At 44.3% G+C, this 18,356-nt stretch overlaps 1 protein-coding gene across 1 annotated transcript in view; it reads left to right on the forward strand.

The window, feature by feature from the left end:
- TOMM22 (translocase of outer mitochondrial membrane 22) overlaps window positions 1–18,356 on the forward strand; it is a 578,823-nt gene that overhangs the window by 418,107 nt on the left and 142,360 nt on the right. The gene's annotated exons all lie outside the window — the stretch shown is intronic.

The following is an 18,356-nucleotide window of genomic DNA, read 5'->3' on the forward strand; positions in this document are numbered from 1 at the left end:
GATACTAAAACAGTCCAGGTTAGCATCTCCCATTAAGCTTATCATTCTAGTCTCCCAGAAACATTCCACTAGAAAGGTTTATTGAAGTAAGTGGAAAAGGTTGTCTGTCTGGTCAAAGCAGGAATCTGGATCCCTTTTCTGCTTCGGTTTCAGATGTACTTCTGTTTTTGTCCTGCCTTTTCCGAGCTGGAGCAAGTTTCTCTACCATCAAATTTCAATTAGCGGCGATTCTAACTTTAACAAGAACACTGAGTCTTCCTTTTCATCTAGGCTTTGTAAAGCGTTTATGAAAGGATCTTCCTACTTAGACCACTGATTAAGGATTCCTTGCCTCCCTGGGACCTTAGGCTATCTCTGACTAGGAGTCCTTTTTGAGCCTGCTAGTTCCGGCAAATCTCAAATTTCTGTCTTGGAAGACAGCCCTCCTGGTGGCTATTACCTCAGCTAGGAAGGTCTCAGAACTGCAAGCCCTTACTTGAGTTTTCACAAGGACAGAGTCTCTCTTAGGATGAACCCCTCCTTCTTGCCCAAGATTGCTTTACACTGAACCAGTATATTCAGCTACCAGTGTTCTACCAGTTGTTGTTGTCTTTCGGCTTTTCCCAGTTATGGGGTCGCCACAGAGGAACTCTGGTCCACTAATGATTGGTAGTTGATTTTTTATGTGCCGAGTTACCAGCCCTGACACACAACCTTCAACGAAGGTACGCCCATTCACGCATGTCTCGACACAGAAGACGCTCTAGCTGAGAATCGAACCGGACAGCATCTTACTGTGAGGCGACAACACTACTGCAGCAGTGTTCTTCCCCAATTATTCCAATAAAAGGGAATACATTCTACATACCTTGGATATTCAACAAGAATTACAGTTCTATCTTCATAGGACCAAAAGTTTTCATAAGTCAGAGTAGCTCTTTATGGCCTTTTCCCCCAATAGACGTGGTCTTCGGTTTCTAAGGTCACTATCTCTAAATGGATCTCTAGCTGCATCTCCTACAACCATAGCCATGTTGAGGTTCCAGGAAAAATCAAGACTCTTTTTACAAGGTCCTTGGCTGCTACTTCAACTTTTTTGGTCAGGCTTTCTATTGATGAGATTTGTGGTGCTGCCACTTAGCCTAATCCTCACACATTTATATCTCATTACAAGATGGATGTGATTTCTCGGAGTAGGGCTTCCTTTGGCTCCACTGTGCTCCAGAATGTCCTTCCTTGAGGCCTCCCAGGATGAGTGGTAACTGGGGACTCCGACCCTATGGTGATGAATGATGACTTGCATAACATCAGATAAAGAGGTATGTACTTGCCATAACTTGGCATCTGTGTTATACTACGTCATCATTCATCACCTTTTTCCCTCCTGCCATCCCCCTACCTTGTGGATCTTGGAGGAAGTTGGAGCGTTTTCCTTCCAGTCTTGCAAGAGTAGGCCTTAGGAACATGACAGCAAACTCGATCTGGGGGTTAGAGGGCAACAGGGCATCATGGAAGAGGGAGGAGCTAGAGCTTGGATCCGTCTGTAGTGGATCCGATATCAGATCCTAGACCCTATGGTGATGAATGATGACGTAGGATAACACCGATGCCAAGTTATAGTAAGTACATAACTCTTTTTTTTTTTATTATTAAGGTTGCTTCCCTTTTATGTTGTTGATCTGTTTCCAGGTACTCTGATGTACTTGGTTTCTTCAGCTAAGTCCACTCAGTTGTTACTTCAATTTACAGTTTTCTTGTTGTCATTCATTTTGATTTGCATTGAACTTCATGTTGCTGACAACCGCAAATCTCAGAACATCCACAGTATTTAAGAAATGCTAGTAAACAGATGGCGAAAGAAAGAGCAGTTAAACGAAAGCGGAATCCGTCGAATACAAATCCGTCGACACATAAACAGCAAAACGTGGAAACAAACGCACTAAATAGCAAAATCAGAAATGTCGAATTGTCATAGTTGGCCCGTCTGCGGTATAGCTCTGTAAGGTAAGTGTGTGATAGTTACGGACCTTAGAGTTAGGGTGCGGGTTAAGGTAAGTGCATAGATAGGTAATGTATGTAACGTTTAGTGTAGGGTTTTGTTAAGTGTATGTGTGTGGAATATTTACTTTGTGTGGGTATATTTCTGTAGGGTAAGTGTGCGGTAGTTACGGACCTTAGGGTTAGTGAGGGGTTAAGGGTAGTGCATAGATAGTTGTGTATGTGGGGTTTAGTGTAGGGTTTCAAGTGGGGTTTTGGCACTTTAATTTAGGGTTAGTAGTAGGGTTTTGGTTAGTGTATGTATGTGTTTTTTGTTGTGTTTGCGTAGGTAGTATGTTACAGGCGGTGGGGTTGGCCGACTATTGCAGTTTCGATGTTTAAATTTTGCGGTTTTGCATGTTCGACGTTATTGCGTTTTGCTGTTTGTGTCGACTGATTCGTATTCGGATTCCACTTTCGTTTAATTAAAGTAGACCCGGCCCAGACCATGATGTCCAACGCTGTTGGTTTTGTGCCTTATTCAAACCTCGAACTATTTGTCGTCGGTTAATTTTCACTTCTAAATATTTTGGTACTCTGTTCAGTTATCCAGAAATGGCCTCGGTAACCTACCAGACTACCGACATTTCGAAAAAACGCAAAGATAAAGACAGAGACAGGCCGCATAGGTCCAAAGCTACCAACGACGTTTCCATTAAGCTAGTCGCCTGTTCGCTGGTACTCAGTGAGGTGCTTTCACAGCCCCTTATGCCCCCTCCTTCAGATTCGCAGGCCTCTACTGAGACCCATTCGGAGTCTGGTATGCCACGAGATGCTTCTTCGACTGTGGAACCTGCGGATTTCTCTACCTTGGATGGGTCTGGAGCTGCTGTGCAGGCACCGGCTTCTGAGGGTGTATTCAGGCCTACTGACTTGCATATTATACAGATGCCATCTTCTTCTTCAAGGCCTAAATCTCAATCCAAGAGTAGAAAACAGATGCCCAGACCACATGGTCAGGTCCCTTTGCCTAAAAAAACAAATGATAAGAATGGCTGAAGACCTTATTACTCTAATCAGGGGAAGCCACCCTTCTCCCTCTGAGAGACCTAGAACTGATTTTCCTTCTGATTCTTCTGATCAGGATTCTGAAATTTTTGTTTTTTTCTGATGACCAAGAGTTGCCCTTATCTAGTTATGAGGATTCTGATGCAGAGGACTCCATTCCCTCTGCCTCCCCTCCAGAGTATTTCTCTTTTGGTGAAACTTTGCATACTCTTAGGGAGCATTTCCACTGGGAAAGCCAGGATTACTCTGACTCCCAAAAGAGGCTTAGGGAATTCTTACTCCTACCTTAACACAGGCCTTTAGCTATCCCTCCTGTACTGGACATTGTAGATGATGCCTTCTTGGAATCTAGCCTGGCCCCTGACACTTTACCCCCGGCTCCCAGAAAACCTGACTGGTATTAGAGTACCTGACTCACAAGTTCCTCTTTAAGAATCCTACTGCGGATCCTAAGACCATTTCACAGGGACCCAAAGGCATTAAGGTTACTATCGCCAAAAATCCTACCCCCTCTGATAGAGATTCCAGGGCGCTGGATAGATGGGGTAAGAAGGTATACACTTCAGCAACCTTGGCCATTAGGGCCTTAAAAAGTATCAGCAGCATATTATTGGATTGCTTAAACAGAAAATTATGTTGATTCCTGACTGTGCTGAAAATAAAGATTTACAGGATTTAATGCATTCTGCTGAACAAGTTGGAAAACATACTTTGGTATGTGGTTTTGATTCATTAGAGGCATCTTGCAGGGCTGCTGTCACTGGGTCTGTACTTAGAAGGCATGCTTGGCTTAAGGAGCAATCTTTGCCAGATCATGTTAAAGCTAAATTGCTGGATGCTCCCTTAAACCAAGATCACCTATTTGGCAACAAAGCAGAAGAAGTACTTAAAAAGATGGAGGAAAAAGCTAAAGCTATGCAAACTGTTAAACGATTTCCTGCAAGTACAGCCTCCAACATTTAGTAGGCATTGGCCTTCTAAGAATTCGTCCTTTTCCTGCCTCTTCCAGGCCTTATCAGTCCAAACCCAGAACCAGCAGAACACCCAGGCTTCAGTCCCAAGGTACTCGCAGGACTAAGCAGTGAGGGGCTCACACTTCCAAAGCAGGGAGTAGTAAGACTCCCCCCTATGGTAAACTGTCTCAGTGACTTGACTTTAAACCCTCCAAGCCCTGCACAACTGACCGTTCCTTTAGGGGGAAAGATTGCCCTGCAGGCAAAAAATTAGGAATTCATTACCCAGAACAAATGGGCTTTAAATATAGTTTCCCAAGGATACTGATTCCACTTCCACTCCTTACCAACCCTGAACGGTTGGCCAGATCTACCCCCAAATCAGTGGGCAGAGGCTCAAAAGCAAGTTCTATCTCTCTCGTTTAAGCATCAGGGCTAGTCAGCCTGTCCCAGAAGAAGAATGGGGACAAGGTTTCTACTCAAGACGACTTCTGGTACCCAGAAAGGACATTTCCTGATGTCCTATCCTGGACCTGTCTATCCTAAACACATTTTGGCGATCCCAAAATTCAAGATGCTAACTCTTCATCAGTTGCTTCCTATGTTAGGCAAAGATGCCTGGTTGGCAACAGTGGATTTAAAGGAAGCCTTACCTGCACATCCTAATAAGGAAATCTTGCAGAAGATACCTACACTTCAAAGCAGGCTACATGCACTATCAGACACTCTGCACTGCCCTTTGGCTTGTCTACTGCGCCCAGGGTATTCACAAAGTGCCTAGCTCCAGTCATTGCATTTTGTAGGCAAAGAAATATTCAAATATACCCATACCTGGACGATTGTCTAATTCATACAGAAAGCCAGGACATACTATTAAATCATTTGGCATTTGTAAAGAAATTACTAACTTCTTTGGGGTACACCATAAAACGAAAAGAAATCACATCTAGTACCCTGCCAACAAATTGTATTCCTGGGAGCAAGCTTGAATACAACTTCCCAGATGGTCTACCTCATGCCAGAGAAACAAGTTTGTTTGACAGCCTACTTCAAACTACTGGCCACAAAGACCCAGTTATCTGCAAGGAAAATACTTTAAGCCCTGGGGTTCATGGCCTCTTGCATTCTACTAATTCCATATGCAAGACTGCATATGAGGAAACTACAGTGGTATCTAAAAAGCCTATGGTGTCAACATTCTCAGGACCTAGAATCAGTGATTTCTATCATCCCTTGTCTAAAGACAGAGTTCCTTTGGTAGGCAGTGGCCTGCCACCACAACAAGGGACTGCTATTCACTCTACCCCCTGCCGCCCAAACCCTAACAGACACATAACACAACGCATGGGGGGCTCACTTGGCAGGGCAGTGCATTCAGGGCAAATGGAACCAGAGTCAAATGCACCTGCATATCAGTCAAAATGAAATGTTAGCTGTACAGAATGCTCTGACAGCCTTCAAGGACCACATTCTTCTAGGACAATTATTGGTAAAGACGGACAAGACCACTGTTATCTGGTGCATAAACAAGCAGGGAGGAACCCACTCATACCCTCTCTGCGGACTAGCCATGGCTCTGTAGAACACAGCCTTGAGCTACCAAGTGCACCTACAAGCTCATTTCCTGCCAGGCAAGCTAAATACACCGGCAGACGATCTAAGCAGAAATCTCATGGACCCACATGAGTGGAAATTGGAACCAGAGATATTCAACATTTTGAGAAACAAATGGGGGAGCCCAGAGATAGACCTGTTTGCCTCCCCTCAGAACTACCAGTTGGACAAATTCTGTACAAGGACTCCCCACAGACGAGCTTGGAAAATGGATGCCCTGTCCTTCATCTGGAAAAACCTATCAGTTTATGCCTTTCTCCCTCTGCCTCTCCTCTCCAAAGTGCTACAAAAGATCAAACAGGACAAGCCAAGGACTATACTTACTGCACCAGACTGGCCATGCCAACACTGGTACCCTGTCTTGCAAAGTGTGTCACTGCTGGAACCATGGCACCTGCCTCAGATCCCTACCCTACTGTCCCAGCAAGAGGGCCAGATTCTGCACCCACAGCTGCAAACGCTGAACCTTGCAGCCTGGCTAATTACCTGATCTCTCCGTTACCATCCCTCAGTAAGCAACTGATGGATGTCAGTCTGGAAGCAAGGAGGCCTAGTACTAGAAAATCCTATTCTGAAAAATGGAAAAGATTCTGTTCCTGGAGCCAAACTCTGGATGGGCACAACAGTGCCCAATTTATCGCACATTCTTCAGTACTTAACTAAGATGCTTCACAAGGGCCTTTCCTTTTCTTCCATCAAAATTCATACCTCGGCCATTTCAGCACATTATAATACAGAGCCACCCCTCTTGTCTCGTCCACTGTTGAAACAATTCCTCAGAAGGGCCAAAAAATTAAAACCACCCAGGAGAGCCCCTACTCCAGCCTGGGACCTTAACTTTGTATTGGAAAAGCTCACTCTACCTCCCTTTGAGCCAGCTGCAAATCCAGAGTTGAAATTCCTTTCTTGGAAAAACAGCCTTCTTTCTAGCCATCACTTCAGCAAGAAGGGTGTCTGAATTACAGGTCCTCATGGCAGTAGAGCCTTTCATCATCTTTCATGCGGATGGGGTGTCCCTCAGGACCAATCCTTCCTTTATGCCCAAGGTGGTATCCAGTGGCCCTTAATCAGTCCATTCATTTGACAACCTTCTTTTCTAGTCCACAGAACAAAGGGGAACGAATACCGCACTCCTTGGACGTGCACAGACAACTTAGATTTTACTTGGACAGGACAAAGCCTCTCAGGAAATCTGAAAAGCTGGTGGTTGCATTTGCTGCAGGGGCAGAGGGGAAGGCCATTTCAAAGCAAACCATTTCTAAGTGGATAGGCCATTGCATTAATTTCTGCTATAAGCACCATGGAAAACCTACCCCACAGGGGATAAGACCTAATTCCACCAGGGCTGCATCTCCCTCTACAGCTTTTCTCAGAGGTGTCCAGGGACATCCTAGAAGCTGCTACCTGGAGTTCTGTACATACCTTCACCAAGCATTACCATTTGCCAATTTTTTCTAAATCCTGAGCTGGCTTTGCCACTGCAGTCTTGCAGAGCCTTATAGCTTGTCCTAATGCTATCTAATTGCCTCATCCCTTAATTAGCTTTGGGAATCTACCCAAATATAATGACTGCAACAGTGAAACATGAAGAACATAGTACAGTTGTGTACACTTACCATAAATGTAGATGTTGGAGTGTATTCATTGTTGCAGTCCTGGTTAACCTCCCTCCCTCCAGTCCCCTGACTTCTATTGACTATACCTCTATTCTTGTTTACTATGCTTAAAGCTTTCTGGTGTATTTGCTTTTGTTGGAGGTGTAACCTTGTATATAATTGCTTCCCATTATGGGGGCACCTGACATCTGGGGCAAGAAAAACTGGTGTAATGGTGTCAGCTGCATGCTTTATACCCCTAACTACCTGACGTCATGGAAGATGAGACAGCAAGCGACGCAGGACCCAAGACTTTGATAATCAGGCCGACTGAGGGCTACCTGCAAGCAGATAACCCAAATGTAATGACTGCAACAGTGAATACACTCAAACATCTACATTTATGGTAAGTGTACACAACTGTACTGTGTTCACTATTATGAGTGACCAATGCAACACCTCAAGAGTAGGGCCCGCACTGGTTAGGTTTGACCATAAATCAGTCATTTTTTTAAAGGAGCACTAGCACCAGAAGTTAGACTAAAAAACTTCACCAAAGCTAACTATACCCTCCTAAGAAGAGAAGGTATAATCGACTACCAAGCTGCAGTTTCCACAGATGGCATTGATGGCTATAGTAAGGTATACACTGATGCATAAACATCTGCACAAATGTAAAGAGACAGCCATGCCAGGTAGGATTTAAGCAAGATCCTCAAGAAAAAAACAAACCATCCTAGTGGACGTCTAGCATTAATATGTTTTACAATATGCGAAAGAAGCTGCTGTGTAAAAATACAAAAGTGAGATCCCATAACTGGAAGAGCACCCTCCTCAGTCTAAACAAGCAAATAAGACAACTCGTAAAATCTTCAAACAGCAACCATGAGAAAAATTTAGTAGCCATGGCCAAGGATAACCATAAGGCTTTCTTCAACTACGTCTGCAACCTAAATGGTAGGACTCAGATATGTGCTGAACTAATTGTGGATGGCATTGCACATACTGGCCCTGTGGAAGTTGCAACTGGCAAAAATTTTACCCCCCTATCAGCCCCAAGCATACCACAAACCATATCTTCATTATCTCCTCCTCCTCGCTGCATCTACAAAGTGCAAGTCATCAATGCTTTCTCCAAGGCTAAGAACACAGCCTTCATGGGACCAGATGGCATTCCAGGCTGTGTTCTTAACATTCTAAAATAAGAGCTAGGTACACCATTAGGCACTCGATTCAACCACAGCCTTAGTACTGGCTTTGTCCCCACTGAAAGGAAAACAGTAACTTGTTATCCCACTTCACAAGGGTGGCACTGCAGCAGACCCAGGTAACTGTAGACCCATAAGGTTAACCACCCTCATCTGTAAGGCAATGGAATGAATCATCATGGACCTCATAAATAAGGAAATAGGTGACCTCCAAACTCTGGATCCGTCCCAGTTCAGTTTTGTCAAGGGCAGGTCATGCCTGCTAAACCTGGTAGACTTTGTTGAGAATGTGACCAGAGGCATAGACGAGGGCAGAACCATACACACAGCCAGTCTTGGCCAAGGCCTTTGACACTATTCCATATTCGGGTACCATTAACAAACTAACCCAGTTGAATATCAACCCCTATGTTGTCAGGTGGGTAGCAAACCGCCTCACAGGTTGACGGAACTCAGTCAAAGTAGGAGACTTTACCTCTACCAGTAGACCTGTCACCAGTGGGGTTCCACAAGGGTCAGTGCTGGCCCCCTCTTGTTTGACATGTACTTTACAGAAGTCCAGGCCAAAACGCAAGGGCTGTGGCTAACCAAGTTTGCGAATGACTGAAAATTAGTTGCTGTCATTGAATCCCCTAGCGATGTCAGTGTACTTCAGAAGGTGCTTACACAGACCAGTGATAGCTGCCAAAGCCATGGTCTTAAAATGCTAAAAAAATGCATCATCATTCCCTTCGGTAAAAACAGTGTCCATACTAACTGTAAAATAAACAATAATACCCTAAGTACCAATTCAGTAGTGAGATACCTGGGAATACAAGTTGACTGTGACCTCAACTTTGACCACCATGTGTCTACTGTGGTGAGCAAGGCAGTCTGCATTGCTCATCTGATCTGCAAAGGTGTCACCTCCAGAGCAAAAGAGGTTATAATGCCCTTGTACTCATCCCTCATCAGGTCTGTTATTGAATGTAGTGCTCCCTTTGGTATGTACTGTACCAGACACCTGCAGGAACCTGAGAGACTTCAGAGATTTTTAACTAAGAAAATTCAGGGTATCCAACACATGTCTTATGTGGACAGATTGAAGTCACTCTCATTGTACTCAGTGGCGTATAGACTTCTTAGACGTGACTTATGTCTGGAAATGCTGCACATCCATAAGTCAAATGGCACTAGAGTCACCCGTTTCAGTTACCTCAAACTAATCTGTGACATAAACAGGAAATGCTGGAGAGACAGATGCATCTCTCAGAGATTTCCACTCCTCTGGAATAGACTTCCAATCCATGTCAAGCAGAGCACTTCCATGACCCTGCTTAAGCACAGCATGGACGACTGGATGGGAAACTGTAGATTTCTGATGGGGATTGCCCTGGATTCTCTCCTGGACATGGGTAGTCTGTGCTAGAAAAACCTTTGGTATAGACTATATCTCTCATCTAGTATTATATTGGGATTTAATGGCTAGGCTTGTAAAGACCCTCAGGTCAGTAGCCTAGTAATCCTATGAACCTTAAGAACAAGTTAGCAGCAATATCCAAGAAAGTGGATCATCCCATTCATTTCAGTGGATGATTGTATGTGGTAGGATAGCAGGTTGTTAACAGGCTTTTAATTTTCTACCCACCTTGCTATTACCCAAAAAACGTTACTAAACAATGTTTCATGGGCAACTTGACTAAAATCAGAGGTTTACATTTTGATAGCTTTTGTTAGTTAAGTAACAGCATCTTTTTTTTTTTTTTTCTGGTATTCATCATAAGGTGATTAGTTGTGGGCCATTTGCATAACTGGAAGGATGGCATATTACAAATTATATATATATATATATATATATATATATATATATATATATATATATATATTTTTTTTTTTTTGTGTGTGTGTGTGTGTGTGTGTACTTTAGGTATACAATGTGTCTAATATAGGCGTGGTAATGTTGAAGTGAAGATGTCTTTAGTTTGATTATCACCCATTCGGTCATAGAAGTCCTGTGAGATATGTTGTTAGTGACCATGTAGATTGCAGTATGCGTTATAACCATTTTTGAAACCATGCTGGGTATAAATAAGAATTCCATGTTTATGATGTACTCACTTCTCTGTAGATAATCTTTTTCAAGTACTTTTGTGATTGGACAAAGAAGAGATACTAGCCTAAAGTCCTAAGTTACTTGAGGGGGTGAATTCTTTATCTTGGGGATAATAAGGGAATGTTTAAACTGAAATTAAGTGTACAGTCTTCCCATTTTAATCTAGAGAGTTGAGTAAGTTGAACTGACTAGATAGTGTTTTAAGATTAATGTAGCCGTAAGATGATCTGTATAAGAATGATAGTTGAAAGATATCAGTCATACAAATAAGGCATACTTGGATAGAAATCATGGACCAGATTCCAAGAGAATTGCTCTCAGTGCAAGTCTGCATTGATTCTGAAAGACCTGCTCTCATTGTAAGTGACTTTCTTTGGTGTAAACCCTAACTATAAAAAGTCTTTCTCCAGGGGCCAGATTCTAAAAGACCTGCTGTCACTGTAAGTGGTCACTTAAACTGAAAGCAAGTTTTTTTAATTGGGCCCCTTGTGTTCTACTACCATCACAACTATGTAATATAACATTGGTGTTTTTTTATTTATTTTTTTTAAATACCGTTTAAGATTTGATAATGAGTCTGAAGCTTAAGCTTGTTGCTTCTATGATGGCAAGTTTTATTTCCTCGTACTTTGTACTCAACAGACATGAAGCCAAGCAAGGTTTTTCTGATCCAGTGTTCTATTTTTGTCACATTTGCCCTGCTTAATTCCAGAGTCCTTAGTTTTAGTTGGTTGGTATGAATCTTTGGAAGTCTTGCAAGCTCCAATCTCAGTTTTGAAAACTTAGTTGTATTCTTTCCTGTGTAAGTCAAGTGTGGTTGTCATTAGGAGGAATAATCTTGTTATATGTTAAAGAACCCATCAAGCCAATCCATCCTTATTTTTGATTTGGTTGGGATCTGGCAGGTTCACACATCCAAGGCCTTCATAGGAGCAGCTTCTAGATGTAAACATACCATTTGTCTTGCACTGTCCCCATAATGTTTCCACATACCAGAAAATAAGAACAATTTATCTGACAACTTGACAGCATTTCGGCACAAATAGTCCAATGGCCTTTAAGTACATTAACACAGTTTAATGTGGATTTATAGGGTTGGGAGGGTGGCCTAATGGTTAAGGTGTTTGCCTTACAAACGCAAGGTGCAGGGTTTGAGTCTCATAAGGGATAATTGGCTAGGCTCAAAATGGCTCACAAGGCCAGTTAGCCTAGTACTAGTCTATGAATCATGGGGCCATTTTGAAGTTTTTTTTTTTTTCTTTTGGTAATTTATCAGGCACATGCAGCACCAAAGTAGATTACCTTGGCAGAATGCACACATTTTGTCACCCATGTGGATTTGGTCATCGTACCTTGAAAAATATGGAGGGGCTAGAATGGAATTTCTTAAACAAAACATATTTCCGTACCATGCCAGTGTATAATGGCATCTTTGCTGACACCTTCTTCATTATGATGAGGGTAGAATGTTAGCATGTTTTCCAGGTTTTGGTACCAAAAGTTCTTGGGTACAGTAGGACAAGGATCACATGATCCTTGTTGCCTCCCTTTAGCTTAGATAGCTCTAAATGTTGTTCCGTATCACTGTTACAGTATTCTTCACATAAGGGATCTGCCAAGGATAGTGCAATATCCAACCAGTATACCAAAAGCCTTCAGCTGTTAAAGGGGCCATGCGTCACATGTATGCTCCCTGCGCAGGATGTAGGGCATAAAGGTTACATATGGACACAGATACTCAGAACTTCTTTGCTGCCAGTCCAAACACCATTATTAACATCGGTCTGGCAGCCCTTCTGCTGTGCTGGTTACCAAGTCATGTTTTCAGTTAAGTGTCCCATTGGTCAGGCAAGGGGTCCAAGGAAGTAAATACTGTGGGAAGAAATAGCCAGGGAATTGTAATGGTTTGGCTTGTATAGGCCCTAGGGCTGATAGCCTAGTACCAACCTATGGTGATTCTTTTCTTCCTTTCTTTATTGGTTGTGTTCATGTCATCCAGAAAAGGAAAATGTCAGGTTGGAAGGCAGATTCCCTATAAAGGCAGTCACGACCAGTGTCATCTTTGTAGGGGTGTTTCCCACAGTCATACGCAGTGTTCTATCTGTCAGGCATTTGTGCCTGTGACCCTACATAGTCACCTGTCCTCTTTATCCATATACCTGGAGAACCAATGTCTCAAGTTGTTGGCTCAGGGTGCTGTGGTGAAATCTTCCCATCTTGAGGGCAAGTCATCTGATCTGCCAAGAAGAAGGTGAAAAAAGTTATACCTGATCCGTCTGCTGTCCACCTTCCCCCAGACATCTGTCTTGAGGCTGGTGAAAGCCTGGAGAACCATGTAGCACTTGCTTTGGATTTCTCTGCCACAACCCTGTTGGAGGCCAGCATGAATCTGGCCTCTCGCACATTCTTGGAGGCTTTGCAAACACCTGTGCATGACTTTGAAGGGGAACCTCATCTAATTACGTCCAAAAGACCTAGTGGGATTCCTCAGATCTTAGTAAGGAAGGAGATTCCTTCTACCTTAATAGAATCACATCAGGGATCTGACCTTTTGGGGTGTTTTGAGTGGACGTCCCACAGAAAAAAGAAACCGAAGACAAAGCAAATTTCTCCTGTTGTGAAGTATCCCCAACGTGAATGGCAGTATTTCATTCAGGGTTTATTTCATGCTTTGATGGCCTTGAAGCCACCTCAAGCGGTCTCTGTTCCTGATGCTCCTGGTCTTTCACTCCACTGAAGAGGCCTAGGGAACTGGATTCCTTGGATTAGGATCTGAACTCGGGAAAGAATTCCATGTTTATTTTTCCCAAATCCCTTCCCCATTGGACTACGGTTCACAGGATGATTCCTTAAGTCCAGACTCCCCTTTGAAGAGCTTTCCTTTGGGGACACCATTGCCCATATGATGGACTATTTTAAGTGGGATTGTTCTCAAGTCTCTTGATATTCAGAAAAGATATTATAAGATTCTGTGGATGGAGTCTCTCAAACCAGCAGCTGTTCCTCCTGGCTGATTTTGTGGATGGAGTCTCTCAAACCAGCAGCTGTTCCTCCTGGCCTTTTGTATACCTTTTCAGCAGCTTCTGTAGATGTTCATCGTGTTTCACTGTTGCAGTCATCACTGTAGGGTTCTTTCTGCTGGCAGTTAGCCCTCGGTCGGCCAGAATCCCAAAGTCTGGGTCCGGCGTCGGCTGTTCAGTCATGCTCCCTGACGTCAGAGCGCCAGGAGTACAAAGCTTCCAGCCGACGCCATGTTCTCTAGTCTTTCTTGCGGTGCGGTGGAAGCAGTTCGCAAGTGCCGGTTGGCTGACTCCTGATATTTTTCGTGCTTCATTCAGAAGACTTTCTTCTTCTAAAAGCTACGTACCCCGTTGGGAAAACTTTTTTCTTGCTCCAGTCCGATGTCAGAAAAAAATTAATTGTATTTCTTGTGGGAAGCAAATACTTCATAAGGATTTCCACTCTTACTGTATTCCTTGTTTAGGCCCTGACCGCGACATAGCTAGTTGTTGGTTTTGTGCTAGATTTAACCAACGTACTATTAAGCGGAGATACGATTTTGCTTTTCACTACTTTGGCAGGCAATTTAAATACAATATGTCGTTGGACACGCTTCCGACTACTGGAGTTCACAAACGACGCAAGGATAAGGACAGGCCTCCGAGGTCCAAATCAGACGACGGTTTACAAGCGGAGCCAGCTCCAGGTTCAGCAGTCGTCAGTGAGGCGCTTTCGCAGCCCCTGTCGTCAGGCATTACAGAACTGATTGCCAAAACGGACTCCCACGAGGAGCCAACTAGGCCTTTGAGTACTACAGGTGCAGGACCTTCGGACAATGCTCCCTCGGATGGGTCCGGAGCCGCTGTGCAGGTACAGGCTTCCGAGGGGTTTTGAGGCCTACACTGCTTCAGATAAAAGCAAAGACAAAGGCGAAGACTCCTCCTAAATCAAAGACGCCAGCCCAGACCTCCTCTGATCCGGGACCCAAGTCTCAGAAACAAATGCTTAAAATGGCGGAGGACTTACTAACTATGATTAGGGGTTCACATCCCCCTCCAGACAAAAGGCCAAGGAAAGAATTGGATTATGAATCCTCTGATCAGGCATCTATTTCTACAGTGTCTTCCTCTGAACAGGAATATACTTTCCCTCCTTATGAGGATTCTGATGCTGAGGAATCCATTCCTTCAGCTTCTCCCCCTGAGGATTTTTCTTTTGGGGAAACTTTACATGACATGAGGGAACATTTTCACTGGGAAGGACAGGAGTACTCTGAATCTAAGAGAAGACTTAGGGATTTCCTTCTTCTTCTCCAACACAGACCCCTGGCTATTCCTCCTATTTTGGATATTGTGGATGATGTTTTTTCTGAGGCTAATTTAACTCCTGACTCCTTTCCTCCAGCCCCTGCAAAGCCTGACAGATATTACAGGGTCCCTGACTCCCACCAGTTCCTTTATAAAAATCCTGCTGCTGATCCAGAAACCATTTCTCAGGGTCCTAAGGTGTTAAGGCCGCCTCTGCTAAAAACCCTATTCCATCAGATAAGGATTCTAGAGCTTTGAAGAGATGGGGCAAAAAAGTGTATACTTCTGTTACTTTATCCATTAGGGCTTTAAATTGTCAATTTCGTATGCTAAAACATCAGCAATTTCAACTGTCTGTTATGAAACAAAAACTAGGTACCATTTCTGCATGTGCAGATAATAAGGAATTACATGATTTGATACATGCTACTGAGCAGGTGGGGAAGCATGGCTTACACTGTGGTTTTGATGCCTTGGGGGCTTCATGCAGGGCGGCTGCCACTGGCACAGTCATTAGAAGGCATGCTTGGTTAAAGGAACAAAACTTGCCTGATCAAGTGAAAGCAAAGTTACTGGATGCTCCTGTTCAGCATAATGTTTTGTTTGGGTCTAAGGCTGAAGAGGTGATAAAGAAAATGGAGGATAAGGCAAAATCCATGCAAACTGTTAAGGATTTCTTACAAGTTCAGCCCCCAAGATTTAGCAGAAATTGGCCAACTAAAAATTGGTCCTTTCCCAGCTCGGACAGGCCTCAGAGGGGTAGATATAGGCACTCCAGAGGGAGGGCCCAAGCACAGAACACTCACAGACCTAGACAGTGGAGTGCTTCCACCCCCAGGGGTGGAGAGGACAGGCCTCAATCTTACAGAAAACAGGCTCAATGACTCCCCCTGCATGGCTCCAGGAACCTCTCTCCTGGAAGCCCCTCTAGGAGGAAAACTCTCTTTTTTCACCAAAACAGGACTTGCATAACCCAAGACAGGTGGGTTCTGGATGTAGTTTCAAGAGGTTACAAATTCCACTTTCATACCTTGCCAAGACCAAGCGGATGGCCAGACCTACCAAAACACCAATGGGCAGAGGCATTAAACCAGGTGGGATCCCTCATGGCTATGAGGGCCATAGAACTGGTTCCACATTTAGAGACGGGGCAAGGCTTTTACTCAAGGCTCTTTCTAGTTCCCAGAAAACAAAATTCCTGGATACCCATCCTGGATCTGTCAGTCTTAAATACTTTCCTGGAGATACCAAAGTTCAAGATGCTTACTCTGCAGCAGCTCCTGCCAATGCTGAGCAAAAATGCATGGATGGTGACATTGGATTTAAAGATGGCTTACCTACATATCCCTATCAGACAGGAGTGCAGAAAATACCTCAGGTTCAAGGCCGGCTCAAAACATTACCAATTATCTGCGCTGCCCTTTGGCTTGTCTACTGCGCCCAGGGTCTTCACCAAGTGCCTGGCACCAGTAGTAGCTTACTGCAGACTCAAGGAAATTCAAATTTACCCTTATCTTGACGACTGCCTTATTCAAGCAGACAGCAAGGATGTCCTACTCCAGCACCTGGAATTTGTTCAAAATCTACTCAAGTACCTGGGATTCACTGTGAACATGAAAAAGTCAAATTTGACACCCACACAACAGATAACTTTTCTGGGTGCTCTCCTAAACACAACAACCCAGATGGCATTCCTGACATCTGAAAAACAACTTCAACTGGCTTCAACTTTCAAAACCCTGGCGTTAATGTCTCAGCTAACTGCAGGAAAATTCCTACAGGCTTTGGGTTACATGGCCTCCTGCATCCTTCTCATGCTATATGCAAGACTGCATATGAGAAAAATACAATGGTACCTAAAAAGTGTATGGTCCCAGCATTGCCACAGTCTAGACACACAGATTGCTGTCTTACCTGCAAAAGGAATTCCATTGGTGGACCATGGCATGTCTTCAAAACAAAGGGAAAGCCTTCAGTCTGCCTCCAGCCAACCAAGTATTAACCACGGACGCCTCGGATTACGCATGGGGAGCCCACTTGCAGGGGAAAGGTCTGCAAGGTTTTTGGACAGAGGATCAGAAGCACCTACATATCAATTTAAAAGAGATGTTAGCTGTACAGAATGCCCTCTTGGCTTTCAGGGATCTTCTACAACCAGGACAACTACTGATACGGACATACAACACCACAGTTGTGGTACATAAACAAGCAAGGGGGTTCACACTCCTACCCCCTTTGCAGACTAGCCATGACTCTATGGAACACAGCTCTAGCTTGCAAAGTGGATCTACAAGCTCAGATGTTCATCGTGCATACAGCTGCAGTCATAAGAGATGGGTTCTCCTGCCGTCAGGCAGGTCCTCGGTCGGCTGAATTCCAAAGTCTAGGTCCGGCGTCGGTTGTCGTCGCTTCTTCCCTGACGTCAGTGTGACAGGGGTATAAAAGAACCAGCCGACGCCATTTTCTTCAGTCTTTCTTGCCGCGCGGTGCCCGAAGCAGAAGCAGTTCGCAAGTGCCGGTCGGCCAGCTCCTGAGATTACGAATATTTCTCAACCGATGACTTCTATAAAGCTAAGTATCCCGTTGGGGAAACTTTTCTTGCCTCAAACTGATGTCAGACAAAGTTAATAATTGCATTTCATGTGGGAAGCAAATACCGCATAAGGATTTCCATTCCCTCTGTATACCTTGCTTAGGCACAGACCACGATGTCTCGGCCTGTCGTTTTTGTGCTACATTCAACAGACGCACTATTAAGCGTCGGGCGGAGTTCGCCCAACACTATTTTGGCAAAAAGTTTAATTACATGTCGGATACTCCGACTCCAATTTTGAGTAAACGACGTAAAGATAAGGACCGACATACGAGGTCCGCGACTTCTACCGACACCACGCTAAAGCCGACTACATGTGCTCCGGTTCTCAGCGAGGTGCCTACGCAGCCCCTCACTACCGATGACACTTCATTAGCGGTGCCTTCTGTGCCCGAGGTCACAGGCTCTTCGGCCCACACCCAGACTACAGATACCGAAGTCACTCTTGGCGGGGAAACTCAGAGTTCAGACAGGCCTGCCACCTCTCAAGGTGTCTTCAGGCCTTCTTCTTTTTCCATTAAGGCTTACACTAAATCTAAAGCAGCCATGCATTCTAAAAGACAAGCTCCACAGGGCCCCTCTCAGGGCCCCATGCCAAAGCAGATGCTCAAAATGGCTGAGGATTTGATTACTCTTATCAGGGTTTCTCAAACCCCCCCCCCCCCCCGGACAAAAGGCCCAGAGTGGAGGAAGAATACCTTTCCTCGGACCAGGCCTCCATTACTTCAGAGCATTCTGAGGACCAGGAACATTCTTACTCCCCTTTCGAAGATTCTGATGCAGAGGAGTCCATTCCCTCTGTCTCCCCCCCTGAGGATTACTCTTTTGGGGAAACCTTGCATACCTTAAGGGAGCACTTCTACTGGGAAGGCCAAGAGTACTCGGACTCCAAGAAAAGGCTCAGGGATTTCCTCTTGCTCCCTCAGCACAGGCCTCTGGCTATACCTCCTGTCTTAGACATACTAGATGA

Source organism: Protopterus annectens, chromosome 1.part0 (genome assembly GCF_019279795.1).
Source record: "Protopterus annectens isolate FY-2018-M chromosome 1.part0, PAN1.0, whole genome shotgun sequence".
Classification (NCBI taxonomy): Eukaryota; Metazoa; Chordata; order Ceratodontiformes; family Protopteridae; genus Protopterus; species Protopterus annectens.